The sequence below is a fragment of the Anolis sagrei genome, chromosome 4 (genome assembly GCF_037176765.1).
Source record: "Anolis sagrei isolate rAnoSag1 chromosome 4, rAnoSag1.mat, whole genome shotgun sequence".
Lineage (NCBI taxonomy): Eukaryota > Metazoa > Chordata > Lepidosauria > Squamata > Dactyloidae > Anolis > Anolis sagrei.
In genome coordinates, this window is record NC_090024.1 from 98,820,636 (window position 1) to 98,847,363 (window position 26,728).

The 26,728-nt window shown below is 42.2% G+C and overlaps 1 protein-coding gene across 3 annotated transcripts in view; it reads left to right on the top strand.

The window, feature by feature from the left end:
• Nucleotides 1–26,728, top strand: part of LOC132774511 (cadherin-18) — a 768,567-nt gene that overhangs the window by 389,093 nt on the left and 352,746 nt on the right. For 2 of the 3 annotated variants that reach the window (XR_010909825.1, XM_060774681.2), the window contains exon 1: nt 23,701–23,934. The exons of the other annotated variant lie outside the window; for it this stretch is intronic. The gene's annotated coding sequence lies outside the window, so the exon portion shown is untranslated. Of the gene's footprint in view, nt 1–23,700; nt 23,935–26,728 lie in introns of those variants that run through there. 3 annotated transcript variants of the gene reach the window in all.

The following is a 26,728-nucleotide window of genomic DNA, read 5'->3' on the forward strand; positions in this document are numbered from 1 at the left end:
AACAGTCTGTAAGTGTTGTTTTTAGAGCTTATAGTTTCAATGGTTTGACATGCTAAAGTAAGGTAATGAATCCACATGGATTCACTCCACCATCATTTTAGAGGGAGAAAATTATTCCCAGCAGTAATTGTAAGTTTGGAACGTTCCTACTGAGCAGAAAATAGGACAGCTCTGTTTTCACACAATCCAAACAGTGGAAAGCCTGGTAGAAGTGTCATGTTTTTCTCTTTGCATGAATAGAGATTCTCGGTAACAACTGTTTTAAGTTCATTTGACTGCAGCACTAAGCACTGTGGATGGCTATACTTACATTTGAAATGAACTTCAAAGCAATGATAAATGCTACAAATGGTTGGCTGTAAAGAGCTGAATAAGAATCACATTACCTGGTGTTGTTCCAAAAATTATTATGCAAGAGCTACTTTACCTGATATCATAACAAGTAGGCACTTTAGCAGTTTTCATGTTTCATGTTTTTACAGGTTTTTTTGTGCAAGCAGAATGGTTTTGGCAACAGGAATTTCTTGATTGGAATAAGTCTTCCTCTTATGAATGGGTTGGCTCATATTAAAACCAATGTTCTGCTTTGGAGGCCACACAAGACAAAGTAGGATGCAATTTATGAGAGACTGTACTATGTTTCTAACAAGGAAGCCAAATTTTTAAAGAAAATATTATTTGTTTATTAAGAGCAGATCCCAAACTTTAGGCAAACCGCCTCCCAGGACATTATCCCAAGAGTCTCCTAAAACAGGTTCTTCCATGATAAACCCAATCATAATAATAATAATAACTAGGCATGGTTAGGTTCGTAATTCAGAATAAATTCGGAAAGATTTGCTTTTTGAAGCGGTTTTGAACTTTTTAAGGAAACCGGAAGTCCCTTTGCCCTTCCAAAGCTTTTTCCACCATTTCTGTTACAAAGCAGTAAGTGAGTCAGAAATGATTCAGCGTTTCCCTGCTTGTCTTCCCTGGCCTCGGCTCAAGCCTGGGAAGCTGTTTTAAAGCAGTGTGGATAAATTTCCTTCCCTCCTCTCTCCCCTCGCCTCTGTCTGGATCCTGGGAAGTGTTTTAAAGCAGACTGGATGGATCCTCCCTCCTTTCTCCTTGCCTCTACCTGGATCCTGCAAAGCATGTTAAAGCAAACTGGATTAATTTCCCCATCTCCTTTCCCCTCGCCTCTGCCTGGATCCTGGGAAGTATTTTAAAACAGAGTGGACAAATTTCCTCCCTTTGCTTACTCCCCCCTCCCCTTCTGGAGTAAAGCAACTACTTTCAAAGTAAAGACTACCCAATGAAACAGAAAATAACACTTTCAAACCATTAAGGGAAGGATTTGGAAGTCTCAGAAGTTTTGAAAAATTTTGAACATTTTATTCTGTGAAAATTGGAATTGACTTTAGAATTGAACCACCAGCACCCCCTACATCCAAAATGAGTTTTGAACCATTTTTTATCAAATAAGCCTAATAATAATAACAGCAATAACAACAATAACAACAACAACAACAACAACAAACCTTTACTTATACCTTGCAACCATCTCTCAGAGGGACTCGGGGTGCCTCACAAAGCACTCAAAGGTGCAAACACACAAAATACAAAAAGTGCAAAGACAAAAACACAAAAGCGATAACACCCAACATAAACATTATAAAAACCCCTGATTAAGATCTGTAAAATCCAACAATAGCTGCAGATATAAAAAAAACTGTGATCAATGTCAGTGCACGGTGAAATAATCTCTAGGTCCTCAAATATATTCATTAAGAGTTTCTAAACATGGTCAAAGGCTTGTCTAAAAGGACATATCTTCATTTGTGTATGGTTAGCTTGGAGTGTGGGGGCTAGCCTAATCTCCCTTGAGAGGGTATTCCAAAGCAAGGGGGCCACCACTGAGAAGGCCCTCTCTCTCATCCCCACCAGCCATGCTTGAGATGGAGGTGGGACCGAGAGAAGGGCCTTCCCAGCAGATCTCAGAGCCTGCACCGGTTCATAGAAGGAGATACACTCTCAAAGATAGGTAGGAATTGAACCATATAGGGCTTTATAGGTGATAATCTGCACTTTCAATTATAGGGGCATCATATGCTCCCTATAATTGGCCCTTGTTAGCAATCTGACCACCAGTCTTTGCACTAATTATATTTTCCAGGCAATCTTCAAAGGTAGCCCCATGTAGAGTGTGTTACAGTAGCCCATTATAAATCTAACTAAGGCATGGACCACCATGGCCAAGTCAGGCTTTTTGAGTTATGGTTGCATCTGGTGCAAAAGTTTTAACTATGTGAAGATCCTCCCAGCCACTGCCAACACCTGAGCTTCAAACATCAGCGATGAATGCAGGGGAACGCCCAGACTGTGGACCTGTGTCCTCAAGTGGAATGTAACCCATAGAGCACAGAGCCTTGTGACTGACCAGGAGGACCTCTGTCTTGTCTGGATTAAGCCTTATCTTGTTGGCCCTCATCCAATACATCACAGCTGCCAGGGGCCGATCCAGGATCTGGGGAGCTTCCTTGGATTGTGGTAGAAAAGAGTAGTAGAGTTGTGTGCCATCTACACAGAGATGGCACCCAACTCCAAAACTCCAGATGAGCTCACCTAGTGGTTTCATGTAGATGTTGAAAAGCATGGAGGAAAGAAAAGAACCTTGCAGGACTCCACAGGTCAAGGGCCAGGGATCTGAGCAGATGTCCCCCAGGATCACAATCTGGGTACGATCCGCCAGGAAGGAGTAGAGTCACTGCAAAGCAGTGCCCCCAACACCCATTTCAGAGAGCTCACACAGAAGGATACCATGGTCGATGGTATCAAAAAACCACTAGTAGATCCAGGCGAACCAGAAGGAACACACTCCCCTTGTCTAGTTCTCTGCGGAGGTCATCCACCAAAGTGACAAAACTGTCTCCATTCCATGGCCAGGTCTAAAACCAGACTGCAAGGGATACTTGGTTTAGTCCAAGAATCCCTGGAGTGGGGAAGCCACCACTCACTCCAGAACCTTGCCTGAAGTGGGATGAATCTGATTGTGTTTTGTATGGAGTTGTGCTTTGATATTTTTGAATTAAATTCTTTGTACCTCTGCTACTTGGTGGGCTTTAAGGGCTGATACTACTTCGATAAAATTGTCATCTGTAGAAACTCCTAAGAACAGAATACAGATTGAGTTCTAAACATGGTTACTCCTTGTATGGGGTATAGACCTTTAATTTCATCACAGACACATGCAACCATTTGAATAGGATCCAACTAACTATTCTGGTAAGTAATTACATGGTTGTATTCATCACTGTTCTGCTTATGAAGCACAAATTAATTTTTCTTTCTTCTTCTTCTGATAGGTTCTATGTGCATTTACCTGGGAGTCAGCTCCCATAGGAACAAGGACTTACAACTTAGTAAATATGCATAGACTTGTGGGCTAATTCATGTATATCAAATCAATTGGGCTTGAAAGTAGGTAATTAATGGACTAAAACAAATTAGACAGTCCCTGCTCTTACAACTTGTTCACCAAACAAAAACTTTCAAGGACATTTGATTACAGGTTCAGGTATTAAACAAATGATCTACTCCAGCTATTAGCTGCTAGACAATCAATGACCTATTCAGTATGGAAGAAAGAAGCCGCTATTCTCCAATTACAGGTTAAACAAACACAGTGATAAAAAATAATGGTCCAACCTATCCTTGCTCCCTAAACGTTAAGTGATAGACATAGTCTGTTAATTGAAAGTACATGACACTTTATACATGAAGCATCTCTATTGCAGTCTAGTTTGGTGAAAACTGGATTATTCATTTTTTACAATAAGAATATTGAGGTAGGTAGCTGAGGTTTCCCTCTTTTGTTCCTGAATACTTCTCCTAGTTTTTGAAATGTTCAGAAATTAGGGATTAAGGCCCTCCTCAGTGTGGTTAAAGTGATGTAGTTGTTTTGGATTATGACTCTGGAGACCACAGTTCTAATCCCTGCCCTGCCATGACAACTTCAATTTTCTGTGGTGGGGAGAAAGCAATAACAATTTCAGTGATATTTATAGGGACACCCTTGATATTATGCAGGGAAAACTTATCACAGATGCAACCCAGTATGTGTGTGTGTCAAAATTAGCCAACTTGAATTGGTTCAAGTGGATCTTATGCTAGTTTAGGACATCTCCATTGCCAGTGATGATGTAAGACAGTGGTTCTCAACCTGGGGTCCCCAGATGTTTTTGGCCTTCAACTCCCAGCTGTTAGGAGTTGAAGGTTTTTGGCCTTCAACTCCTAACAGCTGGTAAATTGGCTGGGATTTCTGGGAGTTGTAGGCCAAAAACATCTGGGGACCCCAGGTTGAGAACCACTGATGTAAGACTTGACTTTCATTCCAGCTGAATTTTGGTAAGGGAGTGACACCATATTGCTTTTGCTTCAAGCAGAAACATATCTTAAGATGCTCCTGCATACTTACAATCAATTACATATTTGAGAACATATACAAGTAGATATCTCATTCCTACATAAATAGTTTTATGATATTTCTAGAGAATGCTAAGCATTCATTAGGGAAGCTTCAGATTCAGAAAGAAAAAACTTTGGAATGATGCTTTTGACAGGTGCTTATTATGCTTGAAACTAATGGTAATTTATATGTAGTGCTTACAAATGATATTTTTTTCTTTATCCTGCTATATTCTTGATAAAGATTTTTTAAAAAAATAAAAAGTAAAAAATCCCAGAATGCATCACACCATAGCTCTTTATGAGATATTTTATAAATCCAGGGACCTTGGAAGTCTTTTTAAAGTATTGCGGGAAGTTCAGCATTGACACGATTTTCTTGATTATTTCTGCTTACTTGTAAGTAGAATTGTTCAAAACAATAAGAGCACATTAAAACAATAATGACATTCACTACCACCGTTAACTGCAGCAGGTAACTGTCTGACTACCATGAAAACAATGGCAGAAATTTTAAAAATATGTTAATCAATGTTAATATGATAACGTAATTGTACAGTAATAAATATGATAGATATAATAGATAAAGATAATATATACTTCCTTATTCAATGAATGCAAAGTCACCTTTAAAAAGTCTCTTGACACACCTGTCCCACCCAGAGGCGACCCTAGGTAATTTTCAACAATAAGCAAACAGTTTTTTGCCCCCCCCCCCCCCAAACCAATCACTGATATATATATTTCTGCTCGTTGTGGGAATTCTGTGTGTCATATTTGGTTCAATTCCATCATTGGTGGAGTTCAGAATGCTCTTTGATTGTAGGTGAACTATACATCCCAGTAACTACAACTCGCATATGTCAAGGTCTATTTTCCCGAAGAGCGCCTCAAGAGTGCCCCTGGGCAAAATCAACTATACTGCAAATGCTTACTTTGCGTAATGGATTGAGCCTCCCCTGGTCCCACCATTACACTACTTTAAAAGCAAAAGCAGTGGAGATGTTCTACAAAATACATGATCACAGAAAAATACTCTCAAAAGAAAATGTAAATTATGTTTAGCAACCAGGTTACAGATGTAAAAACAATCTCCTATTGCAAAACCAACATTAGGTATATAAAGTTAGGTGATCACATTTGATGATGGCAATAAATTGTATTATGAGGTCAGTACCATCTTAACATTTGGGTAGTTGCCCAGGGGCCCCATGAGCATAGGGGCACCGTGCTAATCTAGACCAAAACTGAACATTAGTTTTTTGATCATCCATATTCAAATCTCCCACTAACTCAGGGTCCTTCCACACAGCCATATAAAGCAGTTCCATGTGGATTTTATACAGCTGTGTGGAAGGGGCACCAGTAGGAGAGAACATACCACTTGTAGCAGAGAGTTTGGCATGTCTGCATTTGCAAGAGAATTTTTACCATTTGTTTTGCTTGTTAAGTTATAGACACAGAATATTGTAGGATTCACGAGAGGTAATTAACAGCTGGGGAAATTGCTGACAGCATGTATTTCCATTATCAGAAGCAGAGCCTCCACTGTTTGTTTTCCATGAATTCTGTTAAAAGAATTTTCAATTTTTTGTTTGTTTTTCAAGTTCAAGGCTCATGTTATATTGTCCAAACATTTGTATTGATCAATATTTTCTGAACAGCATGTTTTTTTTATTGTCAAAATACTAATTTTGGTGAAGATACCAGGAAATAAACGATTAAAAAAATAATTTACATTATTATTCTTGTGAGTGGTTCTTGTAGATGGGGCCTGGGAGGAATGAGAACAAATTGACAAAAGATTGTGAAGAGTTCCACAAGCATTTTCATAAACTGGGAGACTGAGTGTTTACATGATAAATAAAAGTTCAATGAAAATAATTGTATGGTAGACATAATTATGGGGCCAAAAATTCTAACATACCATAAACACAGGTAGAATGTGAGCTGTCAGCAAATGCCCAAGAGAGCTGTTGGGTCATGTTTGATATCTCTACTCACATGTGAACCCAGAATGTAACCTTGTAAAAAAAGAAAGAAAAAAAATCAAGCTTTTAATAATTAGAAAAAGGAATCAGGGTGCTGTTCTATTATACAGGCAGAGATCACCAGGTGGCACTAGAGAGAGAACGATGGTCTATTTTACATGGGTGAAAGGTGGGTTAAAGGAGGAAAAACATTTTCCACACAGTACAAAATAGGACAATTCTGCAGAAAGTCTACCATATTACCCGAGACTATGGTTTTACAAAAAGTGTCCAGACCCTCTTAGAAACCCTAGCTTCTATGTGGAGTGTCAAGGCAGGAAAAGTAGATGGAGGAGGCAAAAGAATGGTTTTCCCCAAGGCAGAATTCTTGCAGCAACCTTGTCTGATATCTTTACTAACGATCAATCATAACCATCACTCACAAAGAGCTTTATATATGTCGATGACCTTGGCTTAACAACACAAGCAAAAGACTTTGAAATTATTGAAATCCAGCTTACTAATGCCTTGAAAGATTTCTCCAGCTACAACAAAGATAACCACTTGAAGCCTAACCCTGCCAAGACACAAATGTGTGCTTTCCACCTATGGAACAGTGAAGCCAACAGGAAATTGAAAGTTACCTGGGAAGACCAAGAGCTTGGATATTGTTTCTACCCTAAATATCTTAGTGTCACCTTAGATCAAACACTAACATACAGGAACGGCTACCCACTAGGGTCTGCTTCCAGGGGCAAACTAAGAATGGAGCATGTTTTAAACTTGGCAAACTTTTTTAAATGTATATTTATTACCATTTCATGAAACTGTGTATTTTATTGGTGTTTTTATATTGTTGGAAGCCACCTTGAGTCCCTCTTCAGACGCCAAAAATAGGACGGGATACAAATGTTCCAAATAAATAAATAAATAAACGTGAAAGTCCATGAACAGACTCAGAAGTGAAGTGGGCAGATCAAAAGACAACTTGGCAAAATGGCACTACCTTAAAAAATCCTCCACCTTGTGCGACTGTGGAGCCCTGCCTCATGTACAGAGGAAGAATTGTTGGAGGCTACAGAAAATGTGGTTGCTGTTGCCCATTTTTGGTCAAAACTCCAAAGATGAGGACCTTAGTGAAAGGCCTGGATGTTTGAAGGTGTTTATATCCTTTTGCAGGAGATAAGACACCCACCACCACCACTACTTGACTCAATTAAACAACTAACAACTAGATAATAGGCATGGTTAGGCCCAGTCAGAATCTTTGTTATTTGGAATAAAGTCAGAAAAATTACCTTTTTGAAGCAATTTTGAATTTTTTTAAGAAACCGGAAGTCCCCTTGCCCTTCCGAAGCTAGTCCCACTATTTTTTTTCCGACTCAGGAAGTGAATCAGAAATGATTCAGATTTCCCCCCACTTCTGAGATGCCAGTTTTAAACTAGAGAAGGGTGAATTTACCCCCGTTTGCTTTCCCCCCTTCTGGCTCAAGCCAGAGAAGCCAGTTTTAAACCGAAGAAAGTTGAATTTCCTCCCATTTGCTTTTCTCCCTTCTGGCTAAAGCCAGAGAAGACAGTTATAAACCAGAAAAGGGTGAATTTCCTCCCATTTGCTTTTTCCCCTTCTGGAGAAGCCAGTTTTAAACTGGAGAACGAAGGAATTTCCTCTGTTTGCTTTTCCCTGCTCCTGGAGTAAAACAACTACTTTCAAAGTAAAGACCACCCAATGAAACAGGAAATAACATATTCAAACCATTAACGAAAAGATTCAGAAGTCTCGGAAATTTTGAAAAGTTTTGAACATTTTTTTTCCTGTGAAAATCGGAAATGTCTTTAGAATAGAACCCCCTACATCCGAAATGAGTTTTGAACCATTTTGTTTTTAATCAAACAAGCCTACTAGATAACATAGGTATTTGCAAGGGTTACTGGGAGAAGGATTGCTATGATGAGAAATTTCCAGTGAAGCCATCACAATGGTTACCATAGTACCTGAAGATACGGCCAAGAGGAGGACAAAATATTTCTCCAGATCCATCATTTAATCATCCTTTTTGAGGAATCTTATAGGCATATGCATATTCAGACATCCCCTCTGTAAACATCAGTGGAACTGATTCTGAAGTAAGCCTGCATAGGATACACTGCAAGCACGCATTGCTACTCAAGGACAATAGCTGCCATGATATTGTGTGTGTGTTCGATAATGTAGTATATTTTGATAGATACATTCAGAGAGGGCTAAAATTCACAGGACTCTTGGTGATTTTTTTTTTTTTGCTGGCATTTTTAGGGGAGGGCTTGTCCCTTTCTAATTATCCTGCCTTTACCATTCTGGAATCTATTTCTGCGTTGAAAGAGCTTGCTTTTTTTTTTTTTGAAGAAATTTTAGGCACAATTAGCAGGCAGTAATTATTATTTGTTACCATATATAGAACTACACCAACAAATGTTCATTCAAATTTAGCCAATGAAATATATACAACCCACAGCCATATGTAATCCACTTCTTTTTGTTGTTGTATGGTCACTCCCAGGATGTAAATAAATTATCCTCAGTGTATATCCTGAAAATGCAATCTTCTTACTGCATAAATACAACTCTTTTAGTCTAATCATCCTTTTTTCCCCCTGTCACCATGCTGTTAGCTTGACTTATTTACAAATGTCCAATGGTTATGATATTTTTTTCTCAATACCAGTGAAGTCTACTGGGAAAGGCTTGCAAGTAAAATGTTTGGTTTTGTAGTATGTCCCCAGGTGGCATGTTGGTAGTTTTCCAAAAAAATGTTTCAGAAGGAAGGACATGAACACTGTTTTTCTAGTGACAGTACGGATGGTTTAGAGACAGTTTCAGAGTGAATCTGAAACCTGAAACTAAATTATCCATTGCAGAAGAAAAGAAACATATCAGAAGCCCCAGGTGGATTAGGTTGGAGAGAACACAGAACAAATATCAACAACAGAAACAAAAACCTGTAATGCTCTCATAATAATCACAACAACATAATGATTAATATTATTTTGGTGGGATGTTTGGGGAAAATGTTGCTCATTTAAGGCCATTTAACTATTTTTAAATGCATGGATGTGGAAAAATAATGCATTAATAATATGTTACTCATGCATCAATTGTTAATCAAGGCATATAATTAATAAGTAATGTGTTGCCTTAAAATCAAGCTCTGTGTGCTAAGACATCATACACAATTGTATTAGCCTGACTGAAAACATCCTACTACATAGTGGTTATTCAAGAATTTGAAATGTTGTGAAATATACTTCTTTGTTTTATTTAAATTTAGTAAGGGCTATAAAGTATTGCAGATTTTCTCATACTTGACAAGAAACAGTGGAAGCATCCTCTTGGGGTGGAAAATCAAGTGTCACAATATATTTAGTCCTCATGTGCAATCAAAAAGACACACCACCCGTATGATCCATTGTTCGTTCAGTCCTTTCTGACTCTTTGTGACCTCATGGACCAGCCCACGCCAGAGCTCCCTGTTGGCCGTGGCCACCCCCAGCTCCTTCAGAGTCAAGCCAGTCACTTCAAGGATAACATCAATCCATCTTGCCCTTGGTCGAGCCCTCTTGCTTTTTCCTTCCATTTTCCCCAGCATCATTATCTTCTACAAGCTTTCCTGTCTTCTCATTATGTGAACAAAGTACTTCATCTTGGCTTCTGATATCCTTTCCTCCAGTGAGCAGTTGGGCATTATTTCCTGGAGTATGGACTGGTTTGATCTCAGAATTTTCCTCTAGCAATTCAAAAGCATCTATCTTCCTTTACTCAGCCTTCCTTATAATCCAGTTCTCACATCCATAGGTTACTACGTGGAATACTATTGCTTTAACTATGTGGATCTTCATTGCCAGTGTGATGTCTCTACTCTAATTATTTTATCACTCTCCTCCTAAAGGTAAATGATCAAGGGTCTGGAGAACAAGCCCTATGAGGAGTGGCTTAAAGGGCTGGGCATGTTTAGCCCGAAGAAGAGAAGGCTGAGAGGAGATATGATAACCATGTATAAATATGTGAGAGGAAGTCACAGGGAGGAGGGAGCAAGCTTGTTCTCTGCTTCCCTGGAGACTAGGACACAGAACAATGGCTTCAAACTACAAGAAAGGAGATTCCATCTGAACATGAGGAAGAACTTCTTGACTGTGAGAGCCATTCAGCAGTGGAACTCTCTGCCCCGGAGTGTGGTGGAGGCTCCTTCTTTGGAAGCTTTTAAACAGAGGCTGGATGGCCATCTGTCAGGGGTGCTTTGAATGCAATATTCCTGCTTCTTGGCAGGGGGTTGGACTGGATGGCCCATGAGGTCTCTTCCAACTCTATGATTCCATGATTCTATGATTTCCTGGCTGCAGTCTTTGTCTGCAGTAATCTTTGCACCTAAAAATACAAAGCCTGTTACTGCCTCCACATTTTCTCCCTCTATTTGCCAGTTATCAATCAGTCTGGTTGCCATAATCTTAGTTTTTTAAGTTTAACTGCAGCATATGATCTATTTTTTCTGGATTTTATGCACACACACACACACACGCACAAATGTGTTGAAATGAAGAAATCACTGGGAAATGCATTAAAAACAAAATCTTGCCAAGTGAGGAGACATCATTTTGCAACTTTCATTCTAACACCCAAGAATGGAATAAGGAAAGAAATATACTACCTATATATAAACATACCTTAACCCTAATAACACATTAAGAAAGATTGAGTTGAAAGTCAACTTCTGTCGTAGAAGGTCCCAAGGTATCATATGAAATTTAAGCTCTGGAGCTTTCTTAATTAAGGTCAGAAAGCTAAACTTTCCTCTTTAAAAAATAAATAAAAGCATTTTCTATGGCCCATGGATCAGGGATTACCCATTTGGAATAAATGCTTACAATCACATTTCAAATCTCATAAAAAATATGGATACCAATCCTAAAATCTAATGGTTCTCAAATTTTAAATGTTGTTTAAGCAGACTACCATCCTTGAAGGACTAGAACTCTGGTTAGAATTACAAAGGACGATATCTTCACGTTCATGAAGATGCTTGGAGCGGCAGTTGAACTTTCTTTCAACACTTGTTATGGAATAGGTTCTGGTCTACCAGACCAGTTTATGGAGTTCAGTGTAAGTTGCAGGGTACATACACTCTGTCCTCCAAGAGCGGAGAAGGCTTAGAGAAAGTAAAGCAGTGGAAGGAGAATGTACAGAAGCGGGTGGACCTCACTGTAACTCAGTGTAATAGTAGTAGTGAATAGGCTTGGGCGGTTTCGTTCGTTAATTTCGTAATTCGTTATTAAGTCGTATTTAAATTAACTTATGATCCAATATTGAGCCATGCAGGAATAGTGTGAGGAGTAAATTAGATTCGAAACAATTTTTTCAATTTATTTCGTAATTGTTTCGTAATTGTTTCGTTATTATTTCGAAATTATTTCGTAATTATTTCATAATTATTTTTGCATGTCTGGTGCAAGTTTTATAGTTGTTGTTTGTTTTATCACACCAACAGTCAACAACAGAGGGAGAGGGAAGCTTCAGAAGTTCCCCCTGTCCCATTTGGAGGTTTTTTTTAGCATATTGCGCAATCGTGTCCGCCATTAACAAATTGATTCGTAATTATACGAAATTTCATAAATTTCAAAAATTTTAAAAGGAAAATTTTGGAATTCTTTTAAAAAACGAAACGCGATGGACCCCTAAAAACGAAACGAGTTTAGAAACAAATGTTTCCGTTGTTACCCAGGCCTAGTAGTGAAGTAACTCAGTGTAACAATGGTAGTGTTACAATGAGAGAAAACTGTCTCTTGCTTTTTTTCTCTAGGAAATGAAGGAGGGTATAAGGAATTGTGTTTTCCCTTTCCTTTGAGAACTATTCTTTAAAGACTCACTGATTTATTTCAGTACAAAGCTTTATTTATGCTGAAATAAATGGCAAAGCTTAAAGGTTCCGCAAGACTTTTTTCTTTCTTCTACGACTCTCTCTCTTCTCTCCCTGCTTGCTAACAGATTATTCTTAGTATGGGATGATGGGAGTCTTGTGTTTGTGTGTGCGTGCGTGTGCCTTCAAGCCATCTGTCGACTTACAATGACCCTATGAATTTCACAGGCTTTCCTTAGACAAGGAATACTCTGAACTGGCTTTGCCAGTTAGTTTCTTTGAAATATCACCTACAGCCCCTAGTATTCACTGGTGGTCTCTCCATCTAGTTTTAGCTAGAGCAGACCCTGCTTAGCTTCCAAAATCAGGCAGGATCTGGTGCTTTTAGGATATTTAGGAGGCTTACAGGGGAATTTTCTCTACAGCAATGAGGAGAGTGGGTTTACAGAACATGAGGCAAAGACTGCTGAAGCTGGGAAGGTGTCATAGGCTAGTTCAAAAGCAAACCACTTTTGTAAAATAGCTTGCAATAATGCTAAGCATATGAAAGCCTTACTTTGCATTCTTCGCTGCAAACTGGAAGACAAATAACAAATAGAAGAAGTGTCTTTCCCTTCTTTCTGTGAGCTGAGTTTCCTCACACCCCAAACTCCTGGCTCCCTCATGTGATTAAACATGCCATTCATCTCTCCCTCCTTCTCTTGTGCAGATATTTTTTAAAGTATATGCTCGAAGAGTTGTGCCAGCGTCAGATGACACCCCCTTGCTGTGACTAAATATACATATGGTCTGGGCTTGGCTCTTTTCCTCTAACACAGAAGGGGTTCTTGTGACAAATCTTAACCTGATAGATGTGCTGCAACAGTGCCAGGTTTCCCATCAATCCCAGCCCGCTCCTCCTGTGGTGCTTCTCCAACAATGGCAGTATATTCTTTATGGATCCAACCAGGCTCATGCTCTCATCTTTCTGGCATGGAAAAATGTGCCAAACTGCCAAGAGCGTATTTACTAAAGTTGCTACTTATATGTTAATTATACTTCTGACAAAGTGCCAAGGATATCCAGGGAAGCTGAGCCCCACACTTGTTTACTCTTGACTCAAATCTGGTGCAGTCAAATGATTTTCCTCCTGAGGCTTTGTATAAGATGGTGCGAATCCCAGACCCAGCTGTTTATTGATAGGTTTGGCTTTGCCATGTAATTTCTATCCCTGTGTGCTTTCTAACTCAGGCTTAGAAATCTTAGGCAGCAAATTTGAAAGCCATTTATCGATAGGTTTGGATTTGCAACACAATATCTCTGTGTGTGTGTTCTCTAAGCCAAGCTTAATATTAGGAAGTCTCAGGCTGCAGATTTTCACTATCATGAGAGGATGTCAAATTGGTGTTATTGTCTTGTCGTTGTTTCTTTACTGGAAAGGAGGGACGGGGAAAGATAAATGTGGGATTTAGTGTCTCAGGTGCCAATAACTTGGTTGATTTTGAGTGCAATACAACTTGATGTGGGAGGCGAACATAAACTATTGCATTGCCTCAGGCAGAATAATACCTTTGGACAGGTGTAGTGTATGAGTATTTGGGGAGAAGGGGAAAGAGTGTGCACTCTCATGTGTGTGTGTATCAGTGCATTTACATGGTATGTTCCCAAAACAACTATGCACTGAAATGAAGTGGAATTTGTTATGAAAGTGTGATTTTTTTGTTACCTGGTAGTGGTGTCTCATTCTCAAGCCTCCATCTCCTTTCTATAAAAGCCTGTGTAATTCTACTGTGACCTTTACCACTCCATATTCACAGAGTCTGTATTCAACCATCCATAGCAATGTCACAAGAAATGATTCACCTAACTGAGATTTCCCTACTATTCTGACCACCACCACTTTTAGAAGTGAGAAATCCAAGATGCATTGCATCAAGTTATTTATTTGACCCAACTGCACAATTTCTAATTTAATCCATTTGTTTCTTTGTTAAATTTATGTCCTACTTTTCACCCAGTATGGAAGCCAAGGCAGTTCTCAACTAAAGCACAAGGTTAAGTTTAAAAAACACACATTTAAATAATTTACCTGTTGAAAACAGCATTTATTTGATGCAAGCAATTTAAAAACTTTAAAAACATAGCAATGATAATAAAAGCAAGCACTTGTTCACCATTCAAAGAGCATTTTGCAACTATCAATTGACCTTCTATGGGAGATAGTTCCAGAGCATTGGAGACCAGGTCACATGTCCCATCAAGCTGCTATGATAGTGGTGGTGCTAAAACAAAGCCCTCATCTGAGCATTTTAAATTTTTGAAACTTGGGCAGGCTCATACTGTCACATATGTTTTTTCAGATAATCAGAGCTCAAACCACATTGGGCTTTATGAATCATATAGGCATGATGGAGTTCCGCTATCTTTCTTTCTTCAGTTTCCCAGGGCCCTTCCACACAGCCTTATATCCCAGAATATCAAGGCAGGAAATCCCACATTATCTTAGTGTGGACTCAGATAACCCAGTTTAAAGCAGATATTGTGAGATTTTCTGCCTTGATATTCTGGTATATAGGGCTATGTGGAAGGGCCCCTATTCTCAACTGAATTCTTCCCTCATCCCTTTCCCCTTGTATTTGGAGACTGATATGCCTTTAGCATCAACTTCAATCCCATGAAGAGAACTTGAATACCTTTCCCCTTATGCTTAGGTTCATAGAAGCAAAAAATACCCACTTCTCTTTATTGCTACTAGAATATTCCATTGCAGATTGTACAAATAACTTTTTTCCTCAAAGTCTTTGAATGTAAAAGCATATAAAGCACATTCTCATCATTTCATCAGTCTCAAATGCCTTGTTGTGGAGTGAAACATAAGCAAAGCCTGGATTCAGAAAGTTAAGAAACAAACGACATGATTATATGAGTTTGTGTCCTTCTAGAACTAACCTTTCATTGGAATCATCATTGGTTTGGGAAAAAACTTAAGCTATCCCTCTCTGTATACTGTCACAGTAAAGTCTCCTCTTCCTTTTCCTCTTCTTCCTTTTTGACATTTGGCATTACAGTGTCTTGGGATTTGATTGCTGCTCTAAGACTGAGAAGGCTTTGATTCAATTCTTCACTTAAATATGCAATTTACTGGATGATTTTATTCAAGTCTCTGACTCAGTTTTACCTACCCCACCCGATTTCTGTTTGGATTTACCACCACCTCCCCCCCCCAAAGAAAAGGGGAGGATGTCCATGTATGGCACCTTGAACTCCTTGGAGGCTTATTAAAAGTATAAGGTTTAACCATCAAGAAAACACTTTCCTGTCACATAGAAAAATAGAATTCAGATGATAGCTGCAGTTTTGTTGGTCTACATATGTTAATAGGCTGGCTGTACTCTATATACTCACCACATTGTGATGCTAATAATGCTGAACATCTTGCGTGGATAACTGGCATGTGATGAAGGCTTAGAAGTATTCACATTGGATGCTATTCCCCACTTCACTTGCTCAGCTAATTCTCTTGTTTCTCAATTGCTAGGGAAATTGAACAAGATAAGAAAAGATACTCTTTGCTTTGTTGTTTACATTAAAAATGCCCCTGTTTACTATCTTCTTGCCAAAGCTGCCATTTGAAGTAACCAAACAAAATCTTATATATGCATCACTGTAGTAAGAATGTAAAACTACAGTGATTGTAGTAGGCATGTGATTCAACATAAATAAGAGCCCTGGATATTGCAGTTGGATAGCCAACAGCAAAGAGTCCAAAAATCGCACCCAACCAAGACTTGACTGAATAGGATGGACTGTGCCTGTTGCCTATTGAAGGATAATTAAGATAGATCCCTTTTGGGAGAAATTTTAAAAAAACAGGCAGTCCTAACAATAGAAGCTGTATTACATCATAGAAACACCTTACCATGTTTCAGAATTCAATGGAAAATCTCATCCTTGGCCTACAGAAGAACATAGGTTCAATTCCTAGGGTCATAGAATCATAGAGTTGGAAGAGACTTTGTGGGTCATCCAGTCCAACCCCTGACAAGAAGCAGGGAAATTGCATTCAAAGCACCCCCGACAGATTGCCATCCAGCCTCTGTTCAAAAGCTTCCAAAGAAGGAGCCTCCATCACACTCCAGGGCAGAGAGTTCCACTGCTGAACGACTCTCACAGTCAGGAAGTTCTTCCTAATGTTCAGATGGAATCTCCTTTCTTGTAGTTTGAAGCCATTGTTTCTTGTCCTAGTCTCTAGGGCAGCAGAAAACAAACTTGCTCCCTCCTCCCTGTGGCTTCCTCTCACATATTTATACATGGCTGTCATGTCTCCTCTCAGCCTTCTCTTCTTCAAGCTAAACATACCCAGCTCTTTAAGCCACTCCTCATAGGGCTTGTTCTTCAGACCCTTGATCATTTTAGTCGCCCTCCTCTGGACACATTCCAGCTTGTCAATATCTCTCTTCAATTGTGGTGCCCACAATTGGACACAATATTCCAGGTGTGATCTAACCAAGGCAGAATAGAGGGGTAGCATGACTTCCCTGGATCTAGATACTAGACTCCTGTTGATGCAGGCCAAAATCCCCTTGGCTTTTTTTTTTTTTGCTGCTGCATCACATTGTTGGCTCATGTTTAACTTGTTGTCCATGAGAACCCCAAGATCTTTTTCACACATACTGCTCTCGAGCCACGATAGGACTCTGAAAAATCCCTCTATGTAACACTGATAATTTACTAATGGTAATGATCTGTGTTTTTATATCCAGACATATCTACTACCATTTATAGCTGGGATCAATCTTTTAGGGTGTTTTAGTTATTCTAAGAAAGTTATTTATCTTTCAGTAAATTTCAAATGCAATCAGTTTGCTTAGGATACTGCTCTGCTTTCACTTGATGGAACAGGACAGTATTTAGATGGGATTCATTGTATGGTGTTCACTATAGTCTGCTGAGTTACCCTTTTGCTAAGGAGCTTGTACAAATCTTGGGTACTGATAGTGTAAGAGCCAGTGTGGTGTAGTGGTTTCAGTGTTGGGCTATGGAAACCAGAGCTTGAGTTCCTGCTCAGCCATGGAAACCTACTGGGTGACACTGGGAAAACCACACTCTTTCAGCCTCAGAGGATGGTGAAGGAAAACCCCATTTGGAAAATCTTGTCAAATCGATCTTAAGGTCATCATAAGTTCGGAACATATTTGGCTACAGCTGGTTACTGCCTACAAGTTACCGGTTCTATAGTAGTGAATGGCCCATTTCTAATCATAATTCAAATACTGTAGTTTACTTAGGTTTTAAAGCCTTGAGTAGGTTAGAATGCAAATATCTCTAGGACACCTCCCAAATGAACCCATATGTGAATATTCTTGCCTTAATCAAAATGATCAAGGGGCTTAAGTCTGTGAAAGCAAGTTGCAGTAAAATTTAAAATGAAAAGCATGTCTTCTCTTACTTGCTTCTTTGCTAAGTTAAATAGCCCCAAAGCCAAGTTAAGGGAGACATGATTTTCATTTTACATTTTAGAGAGAGGCCAAGGGTTTATGAATAACTTACTAATACAAACACAACCGTGTTCTGTGTCCATATAGCACAACATAGTCATTCAAATCCAAACTATTGGTGTCTGAAAGCAGTGAAAAGACTAAATCGAGAACACATACAGTATACACAATTGAAGGAAACAAATATTTTATGTATACTATTCACTCAAGAATGACTGAGTACCATGCTATAGTAAGTTTTTCTGTGATCTGTCTGCACACCTAGTACAAACAGCTGTTCGTTACTTATCTTCTTCATATTCTGGTCCAGCATTGACTTAAGGATTTTTTTTTTTAAAAAAAGCATAAGTATTGGATAACTTTTTTTGTCGTGTCAGGAGCGACTTGAGAAACTGCAAGTCACTTCTGGTGTGAGAGAATTGGCCGTCTGCAAGGATGTTGCCCAGGGGATGCCTGGATGATTTGATGTTTTTATCATCCTTGTGGGAGGCTTCTCTCATGTCCCCGCATGAGGAGCTGGAGCTGATAGAGGGAGCTCATCCGCCTCTCCCCGGATTCGAATCTGCGACCTGTCGGTCTTCAGTCCTGCCAGCACAGGGGTTTAACTGACTGCACCACCGGGGGCTCATTGGATAACTGAGAGGAGCACAGAATACCATCAGTTGTAATCTGGAAGCTCAATAGGTCTTCAAAAGAGGTCTACCATCTTGCACAAGCGAGTAGTCAAACAGAAAGGCAAGATACTGCTCCTGTTCTAAAAGCTTTCAGTCAGTGTTGACTACTACTGATCTTACAAGCACAATGCCCACTCACAAATCCCCAGATTTTTCCCCAAGCCTCTGCATTGGCAATCATACAAAGTGGTTTAAAATTGGGGAAATGGGCATTTCAGCTCATCCCACACATGTAATCATTGTTTTATTTACAAGTAGACAACAGTGATTAACATCACACTAGGAAATTGGTAATTGTTGAAGCTTGTGTCATGGGAAGGACACTATGAGTTACAGTTTCTTAAATGTGTAGCAACAGTGATTTGACTGCATGGGGTGAAGTCCCTAGTGGTTAGGGCTGTGCACATTTCCAGTTTTGAAAATGGGTTCTGGGTGGTTTGGAGCATTTGGTTGCCAAATTTATGAAAACAAGGCAGCCAAAGCCTTTGCCGAATCAGATCACAGCAGCCACATCTTTTTTGGCTACTGGGGGGTAATAGGGACCAATGGGACTGAGTGAATGGAAGTCTACCTGAGTTAGATGTGGCGGTGTGTGGGCAAAGCAGCCTCGCTGATCAGGAAAACTGCTCCTCCTCCTTTATTTTCTTCTCTGGCAGTCCCCTCCATGTCATAGGAGCTGTTTGACAGTGGAATTCTCTGCCTCAGAGCATGATGGAAGGTCCTTTTTGGGAAACTTTTAAACAGAGGCTGGATGTCATCTATCAGGGATACTTTGCATGACAGGGGTTTGGACTAGATGGCCCATGTGATCTCTTCCACCTCTGTGATTCGGTAAACATGGGGGCAGCTGAAAACCAGACACTGAAAACGGCACAGGTTTTTGCTGGAATTGCAAGCCCCTACTAGCAGCTTCTATGTCCATGGAGATCTGTTTCAAGTCTGAGACAGCATCAAAGCAGCTGTCCAAGGTGCTGAAACCATTGGGAGGACTAGTGCTCAGCATCTCTTTTGCCTGCTGGAAAATCTATACACATAATAAAAGTGAAAAATGTGTATGTGTGTATGTGGTGGAGGTGTCCAGTTACACAGACAGCCTCCTGCTTTAATAGGCCATTGTTCCAAGTGCTGATAAGCTTCCAAAGGCATTCCCTCAACTGACATTGCAAGTTATAGCAAGCGCCATGAATATGTAGTCCAAACACTATCAATGTCCTCCCCAAACACTACAGCCCACCACCCAAAGAATGCTTTCATTTGGGGAGAATTTAATCCTGTGGTGTTTCCTCCACCACAGACAGGCATCCCAGGGTTCCTTGGAACTTGCATGACCCTGCCCACTGCCTCTCCTTTAAGCCTTTCCTATGGTAGACAGCTAACACAGAGGAATTGACCAGCAACTGAACACACTGGAGGGGTTTGGGGGACTGACTCAACAGGATGGAAGTTGTAGTTCACCCTTCATCATGGCAGACCACTGTGACCCCCTTCGATAATGTACCTAGACCACATTTGGCACACAGGTTTGGGGGAATTGTCCTTGATTTATAGGAGTTGGAATTCATCTACGTCTAGAGAGCACTGTGAACCCAACCAAAGATTAATCTGGACCAAACTTGCCATGGATTATGGGACCTACACTCACTTCCAGAGACCACTGCAACCTCTACAAATGACGGATCAGGACCACACTTGGCACACAAATAACCCGGGCACCACCAGGTCCCCTGGTTGCACACACTTGGAAGCAACTATCTGCTCTTGAGGCTTCTCTGTCTGGTTTTCCCAGGACAACTTTTCGAATATACTTACTCACTTACTCGATTTCTCGTAGTCCGAGGATGATGGTCCTCCAAGTGTAGTGTCCTGGTGGTGGGTCCGTAGGTGACTGTGGAGCCTTATTCTTGATCTGCATCTTCTCCCACAGTGAGGGCATTGGTTTGCAGGTGGAAGGCGGTCCCAATCACGGTTGGCTTGACACACCTTCCTCTTGGCATGTTTCTCTCTTTTGCCTTCCATTCGTGCCTCTTCAAATTCTGCAGCACTGCTGGTCACAGCTGACCTCCAACTGGAGTGTTCAAGGACCAGGGCTTCCCAGTTCTCAGTGTCTATGCCAGAGTTTTTAAGGTTGGCTTTGAGCCCATCTTTAAATCTCTTTTCCTGTCCTCCAACATCCTGTTTCCCATTCTTGAGTTCAGAATAGAGCAACTGCTTTGGGAGACAGTGGTTGGGCATCCAGACAACATGGCCGGTCCAACGGAGTTGATGGCAGAGGACCATCGCTTCAATGCTGGTAGTCTTTTCTTCTTCCAGCATGCTAACATTTGTCCACTTGTCTTCCCAAGAGAATTTCAGGATTTTTTCGGAGGCCACTCTGATGGAATCGTTCCAGGAGTTGCATGTGATGTCTGTAGACCAGTTCTCAACCTGGGGTCCCCAGATGTTTTTGGCCTTCAGTTCCCAGAACTCCTAACAGCTGGTACACTGGCTGGGATTTCTGGGAGTTGTAGGCCAAAAACATCTGGGGACCCCAGGTTGAGAACCACTGCTGTAGACTGTCCATGTCTCACAGGCGTATAGCAGGGTTTGGAGGACAATAGCTTTATAAACAAGCACCTTGGTATCCCTACGGATGTCCCGGTCCTCAAACTCTCTCTGCTTCATTCGGAAAAAAGCTGCACTCGCAGAATTCAGGTGGTGTTATATTTCAGTGTCAATGTTGACTTTGGTGGAGAGGTGGCTGCCAAGCAGGGGCGGCTTGTCCATTACGCGAAGCGGTCGCAGAACACTTTTTTTTGCCAGGGGCGCAGAGGTGCCTCTGTAAATGCCCCTCGACTGCCACTTGAGGAGTGCCCCCTCAGCTCACAACAGCCCTAGCAGTCTGGGGGGGGGGGTCGGCTTTCTTGCCTCGCTGCCAGGCGATCCTCTTCCCAAAGGGGCCGGGCTCTTGAGCCTCGCCTAGCCCCTCTCGTTCCTGCTCCACCCAGTGCCTCTGTAAATGCCCCTCGACTGCCACTTGAGGAGCGCCCCCTCAGCTCACAACAGCCCTAGCAGTCTGGGGGGGGGGCTCAGCTTTCTTGCCTCGCTGCCAGGTGATCCTCTTCCCAAAGGTGCCAGGCTCTTGAGCCTCGCCTAGCCCCTCTCGTTCCTGCTCCACCCGGCCACCGGGTGCGCTAGCAGAGCCAGCGCTCAATCGTTCTCCGCGTTCGATCCCTTCCCCATGACCGGCTCCCTTTCCCGATCCACCGGCGCTCCACCCACCTCCTCTCCTCTCCCCAATCTGCGGGTGGGCCAAGGGGCAGAGGCGCCACGCCTTGCTCTGGTGAGGCAGCAAGGCTTCTCTCTCTCCCAGTGGCTGAGATGCCAGTGTCTCGACAGGACAGAGACTTATTTTGCATAGAATTATGGAAAAAATAGACCCATGTCTGATCCCACAGCAAGCTGGCTTCAGAAAAGGCAAAAGCTGCACATTGCAAGTGTTGAACCTGACTCAGCACATAGAAGATGGCTTTGAAAAGCAGCAGATCACAGGAGCTGTCTTCATAGACCTGTCAGCAGGCTATGATACTGTGAACCACCGCCTCCTCCTGAGAAAAATGTATAATATCATAAAGGACTACCACCCCACCCACCTCATAGGAAACCTGCTACAAAACAGGAGTTTGTTTGTTGAGTACCAGGGCCAGAGAAGCAGATGGCGGAAACAGGAGAACGGCCTGCCTCAGGGGAGTATGTTTGCTCCATCCATGTTCAACATCTACACAAATGACCAGCCATTGCCAGAAGAAACAGAGAGTTTCATCTATGCTGATGACCGTGCCATTACTGCTCAAGCAAGGAGCTTTGAGACTGTAGAACAGAAGCTCTCCGAAGATCTAGGTGCTCTTACTGCCTATTACAAGGAAAACCAGCTGATCCCCAACCCATCTAAAACACAGACATGTGCCTTTCATCTGAAGAACAGAAAAGCATCCCGAGCTCTGAAGATCACCTGGGAAGGAATCCCACTGGAGCATTGCAGCGTGCCCAAATACTTTGGAGTCACTCTGGACCGTGCTCTTACCTACAAGAAGCATTGCCTTAACATCAAGCAAAAAGTGGGTGCTAGAAACAATATCATACGAAAGCTGACTGGCACAACCTGGGGATCACAACCAGATACAGTGAAGACATCTGCCCTTGCGCTGTGCTACTCCACTGCTGAGTATGCATGCCCAGTGTGGAACACATCTCACCACACTAAAACAGTGGATGTGGCTCTTAATGAGAAATGCTGCATTATCACGGAGTGTCTGCGCCCTACACCACTGGAGAAATTACACTGTCTAGCCAGTATCGCACCACCTGACATCTGCCGGGAAGTGGCAGCAAATAGTGAAAGGACCAAGGCAGAGACATCTCCAGCTCATCCCTTGTTTGGGTATCAGCCAGCACGTCAACGACTTAAATCCAGACATAGTTTTCTAAGATCTACAGAGACACTCGCTGGAACACCTCAGCAAGCGAGAGTCCAAAAGTGGCAGGCTCAAACCCAGAACCTCAACCATTGGCTGATACCAAATGAGAGACTCCCCCCCTCTCTGCACACAGAGGACTGGGTGACTTGGAAGGCGCAGAACAGACTGTGCTCTGACATCACAAGATGCAGAGCCAATAATAAGAAATGGGGCTACAAAGTGGAATCCTCGACATGTGAGTGCGGAGAGGAGCAAACCACTGACCACCTGCTCCAATGCAACCTGAGCCCTGCCACATGCACAATGGAGGACCTTCTTGCAGCAACACCAGAGGCACTCCAAGTGGCCAGATACTGGTCAAAGGACATTTAATCAACTACCAAACTCACACATTTTGTATTTTCTCTGTTTGTTTGCTTTGTTCTGTTAGAAATGTAATATATTTGACTGGCTGCCCTAACACGAGAAATAAATAAATAGAAATAAAGCAAATAATGATTTTGGTTTGGATTCTCCTTTTCTTCTGTTCCAACACAACCTGTGTTGATGATGGAGCAGAATGAGGCAGTGGAAGCCTTGGGCAGGCACATTTCCCTTGCAAAGGAGCACTGTCTCTCCCTTTGCTCTCTCTGAGCTTCTGCTTCCTTTCATTCCGAGCTCGGTTGGCTTCTCTGAAGGAGGCTGAAGAAGGTGCGTTTGGAAGGTTTGGAGCGACGCCTCGAAAACCTGGGGTCGAAAAGGGATGCCGAGGAGGCGGGTCTCCATCGGCTGACAGACAGCGCCGGCAGCCAATCGTCGCCACTCCTGGGGAAGCTGCGGAAAGCCGAGCTGAGCCGGGCGCTTTAGCCAGAGCCGGGAGCTGGAAGCCCGGCCGCTCCTTCCTCCCTTTCCCTGTCTCAGGACGGGATTCAAGTTGCCCCCTTTCCCTCCCCTCGCCTCCTCTTTGGCTTTTGTCTTTCTTCCTTTCTTGGGGATCCTCGCCCAGCCCTTAAAGTTCCCCGCCACCAGTTTAGGGCAAGTCAGCCAAGGTAAGGCTCGGAATGGAATGACCCCGTTTCTCTCCCCCTCCCCGCCTGCTTTCCCCTTTCTCCCCCCGCCCCACCACCCCTGGGGAGGCACACAAACATGGGTGTCCATCCTGCTGTTGCTCTTCTTCCTCCTCCGGCCCTTTTGGGATCACCTGGCCGGGAGTCGGAGCGAGGAAGAGGGGTTTAAGTGACCCCCCCCCCACTCCTTTGCTTCTTGCCTTCCTTTCTCCTTAGAGCTGGAGAGAGCCCCCTTCCTATGGATTCTATACCATTGCTATGCGTTGCCTTCGCCCACCCGTTCATAAAGAGAGAGATGGAGGACGGAGAGAAAACCCCAGCACAGCATGGGTGCTGCATGCTCCTGCTCTTTCTTAGATTTCACCTCTCCTTTCCTCCTTCTCTCCCTCCCTCTCTCATCTATCTGTACCCCTTCCTTCTCTCTTTCTCATCTATCCATCCCACCTCTCTCTTCTCACACACATCTCTCCATCTCTTTTCTATCTCTCCTACTTTCGATGTGATGTCGAAGGCTTTCATGGGCTGTGTGTCCACGTTCCAGAAGCATTCTCTCCTGACGTTTCGCCCACATCTCTGGCAGGCATCCTCAGAGGTTGCGAGGTCTGTTGGAAACTAGGCAAGTGGGGTTTATATAACTATGGAATGTCCAAAGTGGGAGAATGAACTCCCTTCTGCTTGAGGCAAGTCTGAATGTTGCAATTGGTCAGTAAGCATTGAATGGCCTTGTAGCTTCGAAGCCTGGCTGGTTGCTGCCCTGGGGAGCCTTTGTTGGGGAGGTGTTAGCTGGCCCTGGTTGATTCTACTTTCTCTTCTCTCTTTCTCATCTATCTATTCCAATCTACACTCTCCCCCCCTCACACACACATACATTAATCCATCTCTCTCTTCTATCCCCCCTCTCACCTACTCTCTCACACACATCTATCCATCTCTCTCTCTCTCCTTTCTCTTTTCTGTCTCTCCTACTCTCATACATCTCTATCCATCTCTCTCTCTTCTGTCTCTTTTCTATCTTTCTCTCCTGCTCTCTCTTCTGTCTCACACACATCTAGTATTCATCTCTTTCTCTCCTCTCTTTCCTCTCTCTCTCCTGCTCTAACTTCTCTCTCACACACATATATTCATCTCTTTCTCTCATCTCTTTCCTCTCTCTCTCCTGCTCTCTTCTCTCTCACACACATCTATTCATCTCTTTCTCTCCTCTCTTTCCTCTCTCTCTCCTGCTCTCTCTTCTCTCTCACACACATCTATTCATCTCTTTCTCTCCTCTCTTTCTGTCTCTCTCTCCTGCTCTCTCTTCTCTCACTAACACATCTATTTATCTCTTTCTCTCATCTCTCTTTCTTCTCTCTCTCCTGCTCTCTTTTCTCTCACACACATCTATTCATCTCTTTCTCTCCTCTCTTTCTATCTCTCTCTTCTGCTCTCTCTTCTCTCTCACACACATCTCTCCATCTCTTTCTTTTCTGTCTCTTTCCTCTCTCTCTCCTGTTCTCTCTTCTCTCACTAACACATCTATTCATCTCTTTCTCGCCTCTCTCTTTTCTGTCTTTTTTACTCTCTCTTTCTCTCACATGTCTATCCATCTCTCTTCCTCTCTATTTTCTATTTGCCAGTTTTCCTACGCTCTCCCCTCTCTCTTTCTCTCTCTCACAAACATCTACCTCTCTTTTCTGTCTCTCTATCTCTTCTACTCTCTTCTCTCTTTCTCTCACACACATTTATCCATCTCTATCTCCTCTGTCTTTTCCATCTCTCCTACACTCTTTCCTCTCTTTCTCTCTCATACATACTTCTAGCCATCTTTCTCTCTGTCTTTTCTGTCTCTCCTACTCTCTTCTCTCTCTCTTTCACACACACACACAAATGCACACACATCTATCCATCTCTCTCCTCTCTCTTTTCTATCTCTATATCTCTCCTACTCTCTCTTCTCTCTCATCCATCTGTCTATTCCACTCTATATCTTCCCTTGCTCATCTATTTATTTATATATCTCTCTCGTCCATATCTATCTCACTCTCTCTTATCTCTCTCTCTCTATATATATCTATCCTACTCTCTTGTCTTTCTCTTATCTTTCCATCCTTCTATCTTACTCTCTCCCCATCTCTTTTTCTATCAATGTCCATTCTTCTATCTCATTCACTCCCCCCCCCCCCCACTCCAGTCCTGCCCCACTCAACTCCCAGATCGGGAGGAGTGATGTGTCTCATGGATGAGTGAAGGGAGACCCTACATCCTCCCAGAGATGGGCATGTAGGGGTTGCACCCTTCTCTGTGCCTTGTTGAGTCCCATGGGCCAGCAAGGCACTTGCTCTTTTTTCTCCAGCTAGCCTCCTCTCCTCAACACCGCCCCTCCCCAGCCCTGCTTTGCTTGCTGAAACCTTACCTGCTATTCATCTCTTTCCACCCACTCCACTCTTGTGCTTTCTCCAGTTGTTCCAAATGCAGCCAAGGCTTGAGAATAGCTCCAGGCTGGGAATGAGAGAAGGCAAAAACTTTATCCGCCCATCTCCCCTTTTATTTAGTATGGAGGGTGGTTATATAGGGCACACTCACCAGACTGCCTCATTGTTTTGTTTTCTTTGTCACCCAGTACTATTAGTAGTGTTATTATTCTTAAAAATAATAATTACCTCACTTTCCTTAAAGAGACTTAAAGAAAGATATATAGGGCTCGTGTAATCTATAAAATAGACCCCCCCTATTGCTCAGTGGGTTAAATCCCTGAGCTACTAAACCTGTTGACCAAAAGGTCACAGGTTTGAATCCA